The 18,980-nt window shown below is 39.8% G+C and overlaps 1 pseudogene; it reads right to left on the minus strand.

Annotated features, from left to right (window-relative positions):
* The window catches only part of LOC149212973 (polygalacturonate 4-alpha-galacturonosyltransferase-like), a 79,251-nt pseudogene extending 62,363 nt beyond the window's left edge, over nucleotides 1-16,888 (minus strand).
* Between the last annotated feature and the right edge of the window lie 2,092 nt (nucleotides 16,889-18,980).

Here is an 18,980-nt window from a genome sequence, read left to right on the forward strand (position 1 = left end):
TAGCGAGTGAAAATGGCTTACGAACCATAACACGATGGGGTGGACCCTACGACAGATGTATCGGTCACATGGAGGCTAATATGCATAATGCAACGGAAAAATGGTGTCCCTAACCTATATGCCAGTGAAAACACGATACCTGCCATGACGGGTCAGCGGTCATGGAACCGTCTCGAACTGTCGAAAAATGTCCAAAATGTCCTGAAAAACAAACCAAACTTGGCATTCCAAGCTCCCAAGTTAAAAGTCACATGAGGCCAAACAAAATAAAATTTTGAAAAAATTTTGCATTTTCAAAACTTATAAAAGGCATTTTGGACTCACCATTTTCACCATTTGACTTGGAGAGCAGAAATCATGGAGCAAAAGGAGAAAACTTCCCTGTGACCAATTCAACCATTCAAACTTGCCGAAAACTTCCAGGTAAGCCTTAAACTTGTCTTGCAATTAATTGTGATAGTTTTTAGGAATTTTAGTTGATGTTTTACCGTTGGATTTTTGCAAAAAATTCCTTTGCGGCGTACACGCGGGTTGGCAATATTGAACTCGCGTATACGACGGACCTATACGCGACTGTGTATATAGGAACCCGCGTGTGCGCAACAAACTATTTTTATAAACAAAACTAACGGATGAAAATGATTTTTTCTTCCAGGATGACTATCACATGGCGTGAAAGAGAGCACTCAGCCGTGGATAATGAAGTCATGGGCAATGATGAAGCATTAGATGCCCTAGGGGATGCAGGTTGCTTAAATTCTTCAAATTGCCAAATATGAAAGCAAACAAGCGTCTGCTCGAGAGGCTCATTGATTATTGGGATGTCGATGAGGAAGCATTTGTGATTGATCAGATGCCACTCAGGATAGAAGTGGAAGACATATATTTTATCACGGGCCTTTCCCGAAGGGGAGAGGTAGTACATTGCCGGGGCAAGACACGGAATAGCCTCAGTGTAGATGACTATGTACAGATTTACTGCCCGGGTCATCAGAAGGTCGGGAGCCAGATCTCTATCCCACATGTGGTGAGTTTGTCACTCAGTATAATCTTGTTCACCATAGCTCGAGTGAACGGATCATCCTCACTACATCAGGCGTCGCGGGTAACCATGAGCGTGGCAGTGGACTGTCTCACTACTGTGTTTGACTGGTGTACTCCTCTTCTGGCCAACATGAAGGAACAACTCACTTCTATCAGGAGGGGACATACCAAGAACTTTGGGTTTGGAACCATCCTGTGCACTTTCTTCTTCGAGAAGGTTCCCGCACTCCGCCCCAGGGTAGCAGTTGTCATCAGTACCCCACGTGATCCACGCATGGGCCTGTGGGCTGACCTGATGAAACGTCTTGGGGGTGGGGAAGTCCCAAGGAATTCATTTGACGATGACTCCTTTACCTGGTGGGAGCAGCAGATCATCGCCGTGGATGACTACCCCTATGCTGGGCTGGATTTCTAAGGAGATCCTAATCTAGTGTTACCACCGGATGCAGCATGGGGCGAGATTGGTAGGAATTTTTTATTATTTTATGCTTTTTTGGATTTTTCAAATATAATGATGAATTTTGAAAAATATATATATTTTTTTTGATGAGATTCAAATGACTAATATGATGATCATGTTCCAGACATTGGGACTGTACGACCAGATGGATTCCCGCGGCATGGACGGTGTGGCCAAGGAGCCGAAGAGGCGGCTGCCGATACAGAACGGACCCTAAACAACGTCCAGCGACACTTGGTGAGACTGAGCTGCCGAGTACCGATGGCCGAGATAGAGGATCTTCCTCCGGATATGCAGCGTCATGTGGTTGGAATGCCACGTGACTGGGTTCACGTCTTTCGGCGCGTGGCCAATGCTATAGTGACATACTTAGACGCTCATCCTGAGCCGAGGCATTAGATATGCCTGACATGATTATGAGCATTTGAGTCCCAATTTTGTATATTTTTGGACACACATATGTACACTCGAGGCGCTTTATGACATATATATATATATATATATATATATATATATATATATATATATATATATATATATATATATATATATATATATATATATACAGTTTGACTTTTTGATGTATGATTTTATGATGATGAATGATTGATATGCCAGTCTAATGCTTGATTAGCGATAGAATCAGCTAACCAATTTTGAGATCTTGGAATGTGCAAATAATTAATGTAAATAAATGATCTTTGCAACAACCTCACCGTTAAATATTGGCGATATAATAATGGATCCCTAACCCGATAAATGTTATTTAATTGAGACACTATCAATTGAGAATCAAGATATACTACCAACGAGTCGATCCCATAAGAGATTGCCTTGGATAATAAATTGATAACAGATGTATACTCGGCCATATTGTTTGAAGCAGGACCAATACACACACCTCTCGATACCATCAATTGACCAGTTGGATAATAAAGTACCCAAGCTGCGGAAGCAAGATTCCGAGTTTTTCGACTAGCACCATCGGCGAACCCCAAAATAGACCAAATCATCCATCAGCACCTGCCTGAACAGACCAAAAAGCACTGATATCAGAAAACGCTCGACGATATATGTATAAATATATACATAAAGTACAAAGAAGTCATTGCCCAACCTGAGCTAAGCAAAGTACTTCTTTTAGGTATAGCCCATCAGGGGGCTCCGCCAACTGACTCCTAGGGATGTTTATAGTTACGATGATCGAACCAATCAATATACTCTCTTTGGCAAATAAATGTGTTGGAGCCAAAGGGACAGTACAAACATCACTAGTCGAACTGGAGGACCGAGATTCGACTTCATGCACAGGGGAATGAAAGTGTAACCGATGATGTAAATCCTCCAACGGTCGATCTACAGCCGTCATTGCTTCGAATATCGCTTCGTCCGATGGAAAAACAATATCCAAGCAATCTGATGCAGAGGTGGAATCAAGGGTCCGAAAATGAGCCACATCACCATCTATCTCCTTCCTAGAGGAAGAAGTAGAATGGTTATCTACAGAGTTATCTATAGATTCACATCTAAGCTCTACTGCAGATATAAGAGATTCTATTCCACCCACCTCTTCGTCACCTGATGTGGTCACAGATGAAGCTAAGGTTCCAGGATTCGAAGAATAAGGAGTTTGGAAAAATTCTCTCCGTAAAGGATCCCTGGAGGATGAAATTGTATCTATACCAGCTGTAGGAGGGGGATGATTAAACGTACCCATCAATGAGGAATACATCCCTACTCCTAAATTCTCAATTGGCGGACGGGGGTTACCCACTAAAGGAATAGTAGAGTCAGAGTTTGCTTGAGGATCAACTGGACAATAGTCCAATTGGTCAACCTTAACGATTTTCCCCTCATGAGGAAAGCAAATGACACGAAACATAGTCGAAACCACGACATCCATCTCGTATACCCAGTTCCTTCCTAATAGGAGATTATAGTCTAGGTTAGCGTCTATGACCTCTAATTCAATATTAACGACCTTTCCTCCAACACATATAGGAAAAGCCGGGATAATCCCGTATGGCCTATGAGAATGACCATCAAATGTTGTCAATAGGGTGGGTGAAGGAACAACCGAAGGTGATCCAATGGCCTTCCAGCATGACATAGACATGACACACGTGGAAGCTCCCTCATCTACAACCGTTCGAAAAATATTCGTTTTCTGGTAGGTAGACTTTATCTGGAAAGCCATATGATGAGGAAGTCTCTTTTTGACATTATTCATATCAAAAGTGAGAGCTAAGGAATTATTTGGATCTACTGCCCCCATTGCCGATAGCAAGGCACTTCGTTGAGCAGGACATGACTGGAGAACCTCTAACGTGGACATAGCACATGGACTCTGGGCCAGATCCTCAACAATGGAGTAATTTTGGGCTGCCCTAATATTAGGGTTGATAGTCGCGCGTTTTGCGGAACCTTTCGGTACCCGATGTATAGTCTCGACAGAAGGTCACTCAATATGAATCGGGTTGTTAGTTTCAGGAACTGATTTACCCTTGGAAGCTTCACCTTCACCATAATCGCGTGACCGTGTGGTCAAATTGCGTGAGCACCCATCATGAACACATTTGATGACTTGTCCCCTTCCTGGTTGCCCCCTGTGGAGGTACCAAGATTTAAACTCGCGCCAGCAAGAAGTTGCTGCCCTTGGGGAAACGGGTTAGTTAACACAGCTTGCGAACTAGAAGTCCCTTGCTGTCCTAACAAGCGCTGAGCGTCTTCAATCCTAGGGCAGAGATGAGTTAGATGGTCTCCACTGCATAATTTGCAAGGAAACTTAACTTTCTTTCTCGACTCACCTTTACCACCACCAGCGTTGTTACCGGATTTATTTGCATCGGGCTTCCCATCCATGTTCTTCTTCTTACCACATCCTTTCTTTTTCCTATTGGAACTTTGATTTCCTTTGGGGTTATCGGATTGGACGGCATTAATTGAAGAAGTTTGGGAAGCGAGAGGATTAGACAATGTGACTTGGTTGTTAGAAGCAGTTTGCAAAGACAACTGCTGCAATTGATTCAACAAGTTCACTGTAGTTGTGTCTACTGACCCAACGATACCATCCACGTGCGGACCTGGCTTCGGCTTAGCTAAATCAACCTTAGATCCAGGAGCATCTGGCACGTACTTTTGTAGGATCCCAGACTGAAAGTAGATCAATTCTAATTGCTGGGCCCTAAAAATGGCTTGCTCCTCAGAATAGACCCCAGACATGGAGACATCCTTGGAGATCTCGGGTTGTAAAGACTTCAAAAACCACTCGAGACGGTATTCCGGAGGAATTTCGGCTTTAATGAGCCTCTTTCTCCGTCTCCATTCTTGAATGTGATCGGAAATGTGAGTAGCCTTATCCTGACGAAAGGTGGCAAGAAGTTCAGTTCCGGCGTCATAGCGGACAGGCAACTGAAAGTGATTTAAGAAAATGTTGGCCAAGTCAGCGAATGATGTGAAGCTGTCCCCTGGAAACTCTATATACCACTTGGCCGCATTACCAGTCAAGGTGCGCTGAAAGAGTCTCAACCTAATCGAATCATCGATGAGGGAGTTGGATGAGCACCACAGATGGAATGTGGTTACGTGGTCGCCTGGGTCCTCACCACTCTTCCCTTCGAATTTTGGAATGTCCGAAGGGAGTTTGCTTGGGACCGGAGGCCAGGCGGGATTATAACTGATTGCGTAATTTGTTAACTTAGTGAGATCTGGCAATTTTAACGTTGCCAGAAACGGAAGCCTAGGAGGACCTAGGGGATTCCACCCAGACTGGGCAGAACTCCCAAAGCTCTGAAAATATTGTCCTGGAATTTGGGAGGCACCAGGCTACCCGAAGTGACCAGTAGAACCGGTTGAACCAAAAAGCAAGCCTTGTGGTCCAGCAAAATTCGGAGTTTGACCAACTCCTGCCGTATAACCTCCATAACCCGCAAAGTTTCCTCCTAAAGAATGGTAAGGAGTTGATAACCCCTGATATGGGTTCCAAGCCGAAGCAAGGGGAGTAATACTTTGAAACATGCTAACCGTGGAGTGCGGCCTATTCCCTTGTTGGTCGGTAAACGAATTCCCAGTTCCCGCGCTACTAACCCCGGGATTATTCCAACCTTGGAAAGGATTGCTGTTTGTCCTATAGAAGAAAAAGGCATGGATCCTACCATCGGGTTGGAATGTGGTATATGACCACTTTCGGAACGAAAACCCTAGAATGAAGCCGATCCGCCCATTATGGACGTAGCGGCACTAAACGGAACCGATGGAATACCCTGTGATTGGGTGCCAAAAGGGAAGAGTCCAGTACCAAAAGCATTGGTTTGGGCATTTCCACTCGTGGACGGAATGGAGGTAGACCCAACTAAAGATGTGCTAGCAAAAGATCCGAACAAGGAAGCGGAGGGGATGGAAATGGTTCCTCCCCCTTGCACCGATGTAGGGGTTTGCATAGTCGTAGCACTCGTAGAAGCCATGCTTCCAGTAGTGGTCATGAATGGTAAGCGCGTAGCGTAACCTGGACTTGATGGTCTATGAGACGGAGGCCCAACGTATTGCAATACGTCTGGATGACTAGATGGTAGGGGAGAATTCAGAGCCCCTAACGACTAAGAGAATTCTTCTACCTCTACGTTATTCTCCGTTTGAAAGCGAACTCGAGAAAGGACTGGAGTGTCCCTCTCTTGCTCAGAAGTGCCAGGCCTTGCTTGGCCGCTAATGTCCCCGAGAGGAGGATCAATCCCTGATGTGTCAACCGGCGTGGGACAGACCCCACCGGTAGTATTGCCTCTGTGCCTTCTAGGAGAAGGCTCTAAACTTGGTGGCAAGAGACCACGAAGTCTTTGAGACCGTCTTGGAGATCGGTCAGCCACTTTGAATTTTTTGTTATGATCTAACTAAAGACTCAAAAAATTGAAAGCTAGGCCAACTAGGAGCACAGAGCACACACTATAAAGTCCCTAAAGATACAGCCAGTCAAACAACTTCCAAGTATTTCCGCTCCGGGTGATTAGGACCGGACACCAAAATACGAGAAAGTGAAATAAGGGGCCTTCCGAAGATAGTCTTGGATGATGAGGGCCCAGTCCTATCAGCAAAGGTATCAGAGGAAGTTACACTGACCTCCTAACAACAGCCTGCGCCGGTGCAAGCCCCCAAGCTTCGCAACGGTGCCCTCCAGTAGTACTGTCGCGAGTGATACAACGTCGACCTCAGGTGCCACGGGATTCCCCTCTGCAGCCACCTGTGTAGATCCCTAGGAGAGGCAACTATGGGTACCAACTCGTCGCAGAAGCCAGGCGGAACAGTCGTGAGGTAAGTTCGGACAAGTAGGAGAGGGGGTATCTCTCTTCCCTGTCTTCACAGACCCTCGTGCTTAACTCCCAGATCCGGAGCTTTCCTGGTCTTCCTAACGCTATTGGATTTTCTCTCGTTATTCAGACTCTTATGTTTGATGTTTTATGTGGCCTTGGAGAGTTAACTCTCCACTCGCCTAATCCAGGGCCCTAAAATCCTAAACGTTTTGGTGTAAATGACTAAAACAAAAAGTTCTAGTGGATTTTAATTAGCGCTTGATTTTATTAGGCTGTTCTTTAAGTCACAAGGTAATGGAGATGAAACTTGTGGTGTTTTTATGGACGCAAAAGAAATTAATAAAACTTAGCTACATGCACATGCACTTTTTGTTTTCAATGAAGAGCAATTTCTATGAGGTTCAGAGGTACTTCTAATGTAAACAAATTTTCCTTTTCTTTTCAGACTCCACACTCACAAAAACTAACAAAACTATATATGCCTAAAAAGAGATGCAAATCTATCCTGATGCAAGAACTATATGTGGATGCAAGATTTAAAGACTACTCTAAAAATCAAGAAGGAAAGTTGTTGCCTTATCAAATTTGTCTTGCCACTAAAATGCTTAGATAGAAGATGATGTGTTACCAATCATTTCGTCCAAACAATAAAAGCAAGTTCTAAGATAAACACAAAGCACTTTCACTTCGCAAAAAAAATGGAAATCAAATGAAAAGCAAGTTTAAGAATGCGAAACTCAAAACTTTCAAAAGATTTTCTTTCAATGAAGCCAAAAAGTCGTTTTCAAAGAATGCTCTCAAAATACTGACACCAATGATTGATGAATAGGCAACCAAACACTTTTGTGAATTGACACCTTTCAATGATGAAAACCCAACAAAAATAAATGCGTTTGAAATCGCTCTTGACAATCAAAAGCAGTAATGAAAGTCCAAAAGATCAAAAGAAATGTTTCAAGAAAATGGTAACAAACAACTTTCCCGAAACGAAGGAGCAAATTGTCACAAAAATGGTTTCGTTAAGCAAACAAAAGGGTCACCGAAACAAAATGAACACAAAGATTGAATCCAATCTTCCTACTCTGCCAAAACAGAGCAGTCAAGATTCTTAACCAGAAATCTTGTGTGTCAAAAAACAATGACGCTTGCAATCAAAGAAAACAAGACTAATACTCCTTATAACTAGAGAGAGTTCAGAACAAGATGCCCCCTATTAAACAGAGGACTGTTACTGGAAAATGACTGCTTCAAACTGACCCAAACCACCAGACAAACATTCAGCAAAAAGAAAATTTACAAATCTTGAAAATTATATAATATACGCGCCTGCAGTGATGTGCAGAATGCATGTACACGCGACTGTAACTGAGGAAAACTGCATATACGCGGGTTCACTTAGTTCAACTTGCGTATATACGCTTCTGTAATCCAAAAAAACAACGTATCTGAAGATTTTCAAGAAAAATAAAAAATAAAGACTGAAAAAACTGGAAAAGCTTAGAGTTTAAGAACAGATCAGATAGTCAGAGCCAGCAAACAGAGGGGTTGAGCCTTGATTGGCTTGAAGACTACCCAAACTAGGAACAACAAAAGTGTTGATCCCTAGCGGAGTCTCCAATTCTGGTTGAGGGGAAAGTACCCCTAGGGTCCTTTGGGTTAAGACTCTACCAGACTGAAAATTGCTTATTCGAAATAACACACACACAGCTATTATCTTTACTATAAGCAAATTCTAATGTTGAGGGTACGTACCTAAGGTCCAACGCTCGAGAAGGCCTTTAGGGTCCAAACCCTTCTTGGAGTTCCCTTCTTCTCCTTTGACCTGTAAAACAAACAAATCAAAGAACACAACAGTACATAGACAAATACTTATACATAAACCATCTTCATGCTATAAAGTTAGTTATAAAAATCTTTAAATAACTACTTGCATAAGAATTCAAAACAAGAATCTCATGAGCATAAAGAAAGATTGTTTCGGGAACCAAGACGTGTTTCTTTATATAAAGGCAAGTAAAGTACATATAACGGAAAGATTTCACCTAAAACACCTTCAGCAGGCTCCAAGCAAAGCTTCCTCCTGGATTCGTTCCAGCCTCAAGCCTCCAACAAGAGCTCCTTCCAAGTCTTACTCAATGGTGATATAAAGGATGAATGATCACCAATACACATGGAAACAAGGGTTTCCTATGCAAAGTGGGGGAAGTGCAGAAAGCACCAAGGACTTCAGACCTGGTCTAAGGGGAAAATCTCAGCATAATAATCTTGCTCTCTTTTCTCTCTCCCCCTTAGGCCTTCCCTTTGATGTCTATTTATACCATCTCCAAAGTAGTTTTTTAGTTAGGAGTTGGTTGGGAACAGTTGGGCCACGGGAACTAACAGGTGATCAGCAGGTAAAACCTGCGATCTCCACTCGAAAACAAGGAATTATTTATTTTTTTAAGTGTTTTAATACATACACGCGGGTTGGGTATACACAGACCCGCGTGTACACGCGTTTAACTCAAGGCAATGTCGCGTATAAGGGATAAAACACTGTTTTTTAAATTTTAGGACCAGGTCTGGAAGGAGGGGTTGCCCTAGGCCATGAGTGCAGCATCACAAACCATAAGAGTGAGATCTGGAGCTATAACAAGACTAGAGTGACACGCTTCAAAATGTCACATTCTTCTATGGTTTGAGTCCAAATTTTAAGCCAGTGAAGTGGAAGGGTCTCTAAGCCTGTTTAGGTGTATAGTTAAAAATGAACATTTCACTGTCATTCTCATCTTCAAATAAAAGCTCATGGGAGAGCTCAATCTTCTCTTTTTATCAATCTGATAGATAGTTTACATATGGAAGAGGGTATATCTTGGCTACAAACATGGGCTATGAAGGTTGGGGCAACATGGGATAACGATAAAAAGGTCTATTGAATCTCCCAATCTCCCCCAGAAATAGGCCTCAGTGCAAAATGGCTCGCAAGCTGAAGTTTCATGAAGAAGAGATTGGAAAGGATATTGTTGGGACTTTTAAGAAGAATTTAAAGCAACATACGTAAGCTCAGAAACCCGAAGGAGAAACCCAAGATGAAAATATGAGCTCTAACCCTCGTCCTGAGTCATCCAATGCTACTTCTTAACAAAAAGTCTATTATTGGTGTTGGTGGATAAAGAGAAAGGAGAGGGATGCTAATGATAGGGAAGGGAGAGTGAAGATGAGATAGATGAGATCGATATTTCCCTGAGACAAAGCCATCTCCCCTATCCTCCAAAGTTTGTTTCCTCTTCTTAATGAAAGGAATATTACATTAAATATATAAATAATTATAAGCCATGCATTTTGATGCCCTTGTACATTCTTTTTGATTAATGAAAAATCTTCGACTTACAAAAAAAAATAACACACTATACTCACACACAATGCAATAAGCAAGCCCCCATCGATGTTATGCACTACTTTAAATGGGTTTAATAGCCTTGGATGGCTCTAACAATCATAGTTGAATGTATATGATGTTAACTAATTTAACCAACAAAACATGCCTTCGACAATGGTAACTAGACTTACACTCCATTTACTGCATTAAACAATCAAGTGAGGCTTTAATAATTGTAACCAAACATACAAGTCATTGATCAAGTTAACCAACCTAACACAACTTTAATAGTGATAACCAAAATGTACATGTTACTAATCAATTTACCATTGTGTCATTCCTCTAACATGTGTAATTGAACATAAATGTTGTTGATGGGGTTGACCTATCTAAGATATCTCCCACAATTGTAGTCAAACATGCATGTTGATTCAGTTAATCTCCTAGATAATGTTAATCAAAAATACATGCTAATATCCAACCTAAGATGTCACTAATAGTGACAATGGAATGTTCATGTCAATGACTAAGCTAATTGACCCTATATGTTGTTCATTGAGATGATTAACACATAGCTCACTAAGCTGACCAAGTTGACAAACCATTGGTTTTGTCATTGAACTAACATGCCTTTAATAGACAAAACTAAATGTACATGATGTTACACCAGTAAACCATCATGACAGGGCTTTAATAGTAGTAACAAAACGTGCAAGTTCTGGATTGGGAAAACCAAACTAATATACCTATGATAATCATAATTGACCATACATGTTTGTTGTGATCAACCCTTCAAGTTTTCCCTTGCTTCTATACAAAATTAAGCATTCCATGCAACTCTCAAAGTAACTTTGATACATATACAAATTAAGTTTGTATTTACATGTTCGAGACATGTTCGATTTGTGTTAAAGCGTTTCCTATTTAAAGGTGACAGGATTTGATCCAATGGAAATTAAGGTATGTACACGTCCATAGATTAAATAGTTAAAGTATTGAATGGAGGGCATCGCTTGTCTCACAAACAAGGGAGTCTCATATTTCAACTTGGCAGCTACCTGCATTATAACTTAATATTAAATAATATTCTTATTTTTTCAATTAATATGAATTCTTTTAATATTTAATATATTGTTAAGGAGATTACCCTTTGACTAATTAGTGAAGTATTTAATATTGGATGAGAGAGTTGTAAGGCTGAAATTTTGGCTACCATGGGTTAAGTTTGGTGTTTGTATTATGTCAATGCAAAATTAGATTTCACACCTCTCCAGGAATCAATCAAAATCATTTACACATACCAATCAAAGGCATTCAATAGATGGTTAAAGAAGTGGTTGGGAGAAGTTCACTGTCATATCCATTCAAGGGTTTCCAAACTAGAGAAACAAGGGCATGTGGTTGATTTATGGGCTAACGTTTGAAAGATTGCTACGAGGAGAGGAGTTGGTGGGAGTCCTTCTTATGAAAAGGCCCTGCACCTCTTCCTTTATTTCTTAAGGTAGGCTTGAAATAAGTGATTATAGATATATGATACATATAATATGCAAACCACTCACAACACAACAATATTGAACATTTTCATGAGACATAACTTAATTTATTTTCAATATATTTTTCCTTTAAGAAAGGCAAGATATGCTACCATGATGTAATACAATGATTCACCAAAATTGGGCACCAAACAAATGACTTGGACCACAGATGCTATGTACGATGACAATCATCCGCTATAAGCTCTGATTATTAGCCACTCTGACACCCGTCATTTATGGTCACTCATTGAACATGCTCATGAAATTTGAGATCACTGGACATGGTTAACACGCTTTGGTTAACACAATCTAGTATGGTGTGAGAGTCTTGCCTACAATGCAAGCTTTCTAACACCCTCTACAACAACATTGCTTCACAAAAGGCATTTGACATTGATTCATAATTTTTCCTTTGTATATTAGAAAGAAACTAAATGCTACTTCTCCCTTATCCAAGATAATGCTTTTGATTACAAATTGAAAAATGTATGATGACATTGCCTTTCTCTCTTTGTGTGAACTTGCTCAATTAGCATCTAGATGCCTTGTGAGACAAAACTCAATGTATGTATTGTATTTGGTATTGTGTCAATTATTCAATTTTTATGTCCTAATATTGTGTTAATGGCCTTCCAATGCATGGTCAGTCTTGAAATAAAATTTTGACATGGAAAATCCCAATTTTACAATTTTGGCAATCAGAGGCACAATGTTGGGACAATGTGTATCCATCTTGGTGGAGAATGGGGAAAACAAAATTTTTATTGATGCACAATTGGTAGAGTGTAGAGGCATTCATATATTGATATATATCCTGAACAACGTGGGAGAGAGAGGATTCCCATGCTTCATCGCAGTTGTCTTGTTGATTGTTGGTTTGATATTGAAGTCAAAATCCTTCCTTGACCCTTTAGCTAAAGAGGTGTCTCCTAAAGTATCTCCAATAATATCCTATGAAGAGTCATAGCATTTAACCTGGAATTATGGCCCACCATGATCATCTAATAATTAATTGAAATAGCACTAAACCCCAACTTAGGGATTGCGTGAATCATATGGTGGGACTATGATAGTGGGAACTCTAAATAAAGGACTTGAGAGCCCCTTGATTTTCTACCTTGATGTCATTCATCTCCAAAATTTCTTGTTGGCTACACAAGTCCTAGAAAAGATGACAAGGAAGATGAGAGGGAGTTGACAAGGACATTAGGTTGTCCTAGAACATCATAAAGTGCATCCACATGGATGAACATGGAAGGGGAATTAAGGTCATAAAGTAGACTAGAGTGTCAGAGAAATAGGGTGCATCAAAATATTTTTGGAGTGTCCCAAAGGGAAATATACAATTCTTATCTCCTCTAAAATACAATAGACATTTATTGTGGTGATAGTAACCATAAGATTCTTAGAACTAGTGGTATAGTGTTTGGTCATGAATGAATATGTGGAAAATAAATCTAAAGATTTCGACTCACTGGAATAAGATAGTTCATGGGGCCGAATCAAAATTTCAAAGGACATGTCAAGGATCTCTGGTAAAATGGGGTTAGTATCCAAAGGATACCTTTGAAATAATTTAAGGAGAGTAGGGAATATTTAGAGGAGGCCAACTCAAGAAACCATAAGCAAGAAAAGGGGGAAAGTATCTAACAAATATGGTTAGAGTAGGCCACAAAATCCCCATCCTTTAATGAAATGGTGGTTTACATAGGGCTCATGAGAGAATATGGGATGGAGGGTAGATTGGCATGGTCAAAAAGTGAGAGAAGGGTTTTATATACTAAAGGAATATGGGATGGAGGTTATGTCTAAGTTCAGGGAGGCTTTTAGCTTTTCTGACAAGGATGGAGGTGGATGTATCACAACAAAGGAGCTTGGGACAGTAATGCATTTTTTGGGTCGAACCCCTAATGTATATTGGAAGTGGTCCAAATGTTTTATATTCAATAATCTAGTGCCAAATACAATAAACCACAAAAGAGTAGTTCTAATCTGCCTGTAACTGTAACATATTAAATACACCATTCCAAATTGATTTTACTAAGGAGAATCAAAGAAATAGATGATTTTGGTCATCCATCGCCTCCATACAGAGTAAAAAACAACCAGACCCACTCTATCCTTTACGACACAAATTGTCCCATGCCAAGATGAAGCCAAAAAGATACATTTACTGATATCCTTAGGGAGAGAGAAAATATGAAGCCAATATACAGAGATGCTCTAAAGGACTGCTCGAACTAGAGTTAAGTTGCTTCCTAGGGAGAGCCTCTTGTGTGCCCATGATAAAAGTATAAAGTGGATTTTCTCTATAATTCACCTCCAATCCTTAATTCGATAACAATTAGGTTGGAGCATAAATCTAAGATATTTAAAATCTGCATCCAATGCGGTGGAGATAACACCAAAAATATGATAAATCTCTAGTACCAATGCATCATCTGGGTAAGAATAAATCATATGAGATTTAATATTATTCATAAGCAGTCCAAATACCGATCAAAAGAGGTCAATCTACCAAATAGTAACACATCATCGACAAAAATGAAAGGAGTAACTGTGACTTGTCTACCTACACACATGCAGCCAAAATTACATTTAATCCATTTACCTCCACACCTGCAACCAAAATTACCGCCCTTGTGAATTTTGTGACTAATTCTTCCAAAATCCAATCTTTTATCCTCAACGTCCTCTTCTTGCAAACGTTGTGATAGTGTTATAGACATATTTGGGCACATCAACCCAAAACTCACATGTCAATGATATTGGGGTTCATCAACCACTAAAATAGTTGTTTTATGCCCCAAAGGAACTTAGTCATCTCAATGCCTCATTACGCAAAAAATTCCATCTCCAAAATCATCCAGAAACTGCCTAAAATGAATCATTGCTGAAAGCCCTGTGTTAGGGTGCTATGCATCTCAGGTGCTGCACTGTCAAAGCGAGATGCATCATAGTTTGGCCCTCTAAAAGGTGAAATGGGTGAGGTAGGACAAAATTCTGGGAGAGTTTGAGAGTTGGTTGCTCATGGAAACTTCTAGAAACTTCTCTTGTTCCACTTGCCCCTCTGAGTTCACCCAAGGATGACTAAGAGAACTAGGAAACCATCTCCAATTCCCCTCTTTCATGTAATCAATTCCTAAATATAGAAAGGCATTCATCATCCCCATTGATGACACAAACCCCTGCACTCATCTATAAAAGGATCTCTCATCCAAGAGATCAGGAGGCTGAATTATTCTGAGTTGTAAGGAAGTGTTGCTAGTTTCAGTATTGAGGTGAGAGCATTGTGTTATTGTTGGTGTGTTCTTGCTGGTTCATGAGGTGAAGAAGCCTTGAAGCTTGGAGGATAGTGCTGGATTAGGCTTCTTATGGGTTGTAATTCTCCTTGTTATTAATAAAGTTCTTCAATATTTTTCTCAATTGTTTGTGTTAACTATAAATGCATTCATTTGTTCATTATATTTATGATTCTATGATGTTTATGCTGTGATGGATCACTATGCTTTGACAGGTATTTGTTTCTGTAGCTATATAGGTACTCTCCAAGCATGTTATGTATGGGCAGGAGTTACAAGATCAGCCAAAGGAGAGGGAGATCAAGCAAGGAATCAAGCGAAAGTTATAGGTTGGTCTTTCATAATATTTCCCTTATCTATCAGTCATAGGAAAGACATTGAATTGATTTCACTGTTGTTTCTAGGTTAGCTACCAAACCTAGAGGGCTAGCATTTCCTAGAAATACTAGTTTTCCCAGAAACAAATTGGCAACTCCGCTGGGGAATTGATGATTGTTTTTTTTTTTTCTTTCTCTATGTTGAATTATATGAACTATAGACAGATTCTGAAGCTACCTAGGAAGCTTTCGAACTGCTTTTGTTATGTAATTGCATAGAAGATAAATGCTAGTTCAGTCAATCTCTGGTTTAGTTTATGTATTGAGCATTTGACCTACAAAAGAATCAAGATGCCACTTTCGTAGCTCAATAGCCTCTTAGGACATTCCATTACACTCTACTTGTGATTGTTCATTAAAACCAAGCTTAATCCATTGAAAACTGCTGCAAATTTGAGCAAAAGACACTTTCAGAATTGCTCCCTGTGACCATCGCACTATCCTGAACTGTAACCTGATATGCATCTCAGTTATGAAATGGGCAAGATGCTATGCATTGCACTGTCTATCACTAAAAATTGCGATGGATGACTAAAACCCAATTTTCCCATCTAGGAGTTGAGGTTTTTGACTAGTTTTCATTCTTGTTTGGTTGCTTGTTGAATATGAACAATGTCTCATCACTGAAGCCAACTTAAATCACTTAGATCAGCCTCTATTTAGATTAATATTGGTGAATGTTTTTTTGTATTTTTTTGTCGAAAAGTAGTGTTAATCAATTTGTCATTTCGATAGAAAAAGTGTCGTAAAATCTTCAATTTTCATCGAAAAAGTGAATTGTCACAAAATCCTACTTCATAGCTAATCGATTAAACTATTTTAGTGCATTTGATTCGATTTGATTCCATTCAAAGTGTTGAAAAGATATTTCTTCAAACTTGAAAGTGTCATTTTGAGTCTTCCTTTCTCCCTTTGATGAAAAATTGTCGAAAATTGTCATATTTTGTGAAATATTTTGAGTCATTGCTACATTTAGTTTTCCTTCTTGAATCATTCACATTAAGGAGGGCTAAAAAAAAATACATGCATTTGCATTTTTAGAATTTTTGGTTTGTGTGCAAAAAGTATATTTTAGGGAAATTGCATTAGTGTGTGCTCTTTGGTGTTTGCTCAAAAATGCTCCTAGGTTCTATCCCTTCTAGTTAGGATTTTCATTGTTCAAATAAACCAAAAGATTGCTTATCATTGTAGATGCATCTTTAGGAATTTCAGATCACATTTTCACGATGAACCATCAAAGGAAATTTTTTAAGAAAGATCAACTTAAAATGAACCTCAATGAACTTAACAATGCTTTGGAATCTAATGCAACAGATTTGGAGGTCTAGGCTAGAGACGTGTTTCAGAGTCGTTAAACCTACCGGCTATCATTTTAATTAAAGGTTGGGTGATTTCTCCTCTTTCATATGACAAGTGCTAGTACAAAATTTTGCTCACAGTACCATCGCTTATATAGTGTGAGACCCCAATAGGCTTAAATCCTTTATTCATAGGAAATTGAGTCCGCCGCATTATCGATTGTAATGCACTGAACACAGCATTCAGGAAGATTGATTGCCGTACATAAAGTCCTTGGTAATTTCTCTTTAATTTATCACCAAGATGTATATTGCAGTTTTGCGATTAGTCTGGTAAGCCTTCTTGTCTAGATTCTCCAGAGTAGTCACTTTCGTTCCCTTTTTACTCTCTAAAAGAAAAGGTCCATCTGAGCACTTGTCCTTTTAGGCTCATTAAAAATTGAAGGTGACTAGAGTCATCTTTAGCTTTTTGTCAACTATTTAAAATTAAAAAAGCAAAGTTGTGTCCAAGTGTTGTTAAAATAAATTGACTATGAACAACATCACTTCCCCTTAGTTGATTTTTACGTTCATCAAGTAATCCGCAATCATGGAAGAAAGTCAATCCAAACCCTGTCGTTCACGGAGATTAGTGAGTCAACCGTCTTTGCCTGTAGAAGCGAAACCAATTCGGACAAAGTGGTCTCATTTAACTGTGTCTAATTCATATGGGTTATTTGGAACATTAGTTTCAACATCTGCAGAGACTCCAATTACTCCGATTATTTCTAACACATCCACCTCTAAAAAGGAAGTTTTGACATTACCTGAGGACACTAGTACTGATCCTAGTGTAACCATAACCAAAGTTGTCCAACAACAAATTGATCATCAATTTGAAATTGTTCAACCAAGAGATACTTCTGAACCTGAAACAACTCCCTCTATAGTTGGTCTGGAACCCATTCTAGTTCAAACCGATGTTACATTTGAACCAGGAGTTGTTCAAGAACCTCCCTTTCAGACGGTAGTTCATTTACCTAAAAATATGGACTTTGAATTTCAGTATCCAGAAGTTGTTACCCCTCCAACATCTGTCACTATAGAAACTACACCTTCTTCTGCAACAGAAATCATTTACAAACCTGACGGTCAACCTCTTCCACCTGGTTTGATTTCTATAGAGGATATAGTAGAGGATTCCACATCTACCACCCTGTTTCATTTTGGAACTGGGATTAACCTCTACCCTGCTACTCCTAATTTTGCTTCTTTTAATCCTGCTTCATCGTGAGTTCGCGTCGAATCGTTGGGACAACTTTGGGACAAGTTAACCATGTCTGAACCTTCAACATCCAAGACTGTATCTTTTGATGCAGCTGCAGCATAATATTTTGCTGCTACCGCTTTGATGTTTTCTGTTACACCTGATTCATACTTATGTGGAGAATCATCTGTTCCATTTGGGTATTAAACATTATCTGGAACCCACTCCGAGGTCGCTTCAACACCATGGTCAACTCCCATTTACTCACCCAGATTTCAATATGGTTTTTCTCACATGGAAACCCAACAATTTGATCCTGTATATCAATATCAAATTCAGAAATCTAGTCATCAAAGACCGATGTATCCGTTAGACATTGGATTGCCGCCATATGGAGAATAGTACGCATACTCACAGTTTTCTCCCTTCTCCGGGGGGAAACCATATGAGATTTTCCCGTAGTATTCAGGTCAAACTGGAGTTAGAGTTAGTCGATGGCAACGCGTACTGCCAGTACAACTGAGAATTGTGTATCCTACACAACTAATGAAACCTATGAACAATATTCCCACCACACCTATTGTTACAATTGTAACACAGTCACAAGCATAACCTATGTATCTCAATCAGTACAAATTGTCCCCTCTTCCTCGCAACCTCAAGTTTCAAGGAAAGGGGCTCAAGTTTCCGAGGTTGTTGTACAACAACCGCTTGTTGCTAGTGCTGAACAACTAACTCAACTTAGTGTACCTTTATTAGGAGTGACCCAGGCATACACTGGTATAATTGATCCACAACTTAGTCAGTCTGTCAATACTGTGCAACAACAAATGGTTCGAAAACCGTGGTTGTTGCAATATCAACAACTTCAATTCCAACAAACCCAACCCCAGCCTGGACTTGGTTCGCAAGCTCAAACTAGTTTTGGACAATATCAAACATACCAAGGATCTGGACAACAACGTTTTGTAGGTTATGGACAACCATATTTCCAAACCAGTTATTAACAACCACCCTATACTGGTTATGTCCAACGACCTTATCAAGGTTACCAGACACA

This window comes from Pinus tabuliformis, chromosome 1_1 (genome assembly GCF_031772625.1).
Source record: "Pinus tabuliformis cultivar Carrire ecotype Pingquan chromosome 1_1, CPIR1, whole genome shotgun sequence".
NCBI classification, from domain to species: Eukaryota; Viridiplantae; Streptophyta; class Pinopsida; order Pinales; family Pinaceae; genus Pinus; species Pinus tabuliformis.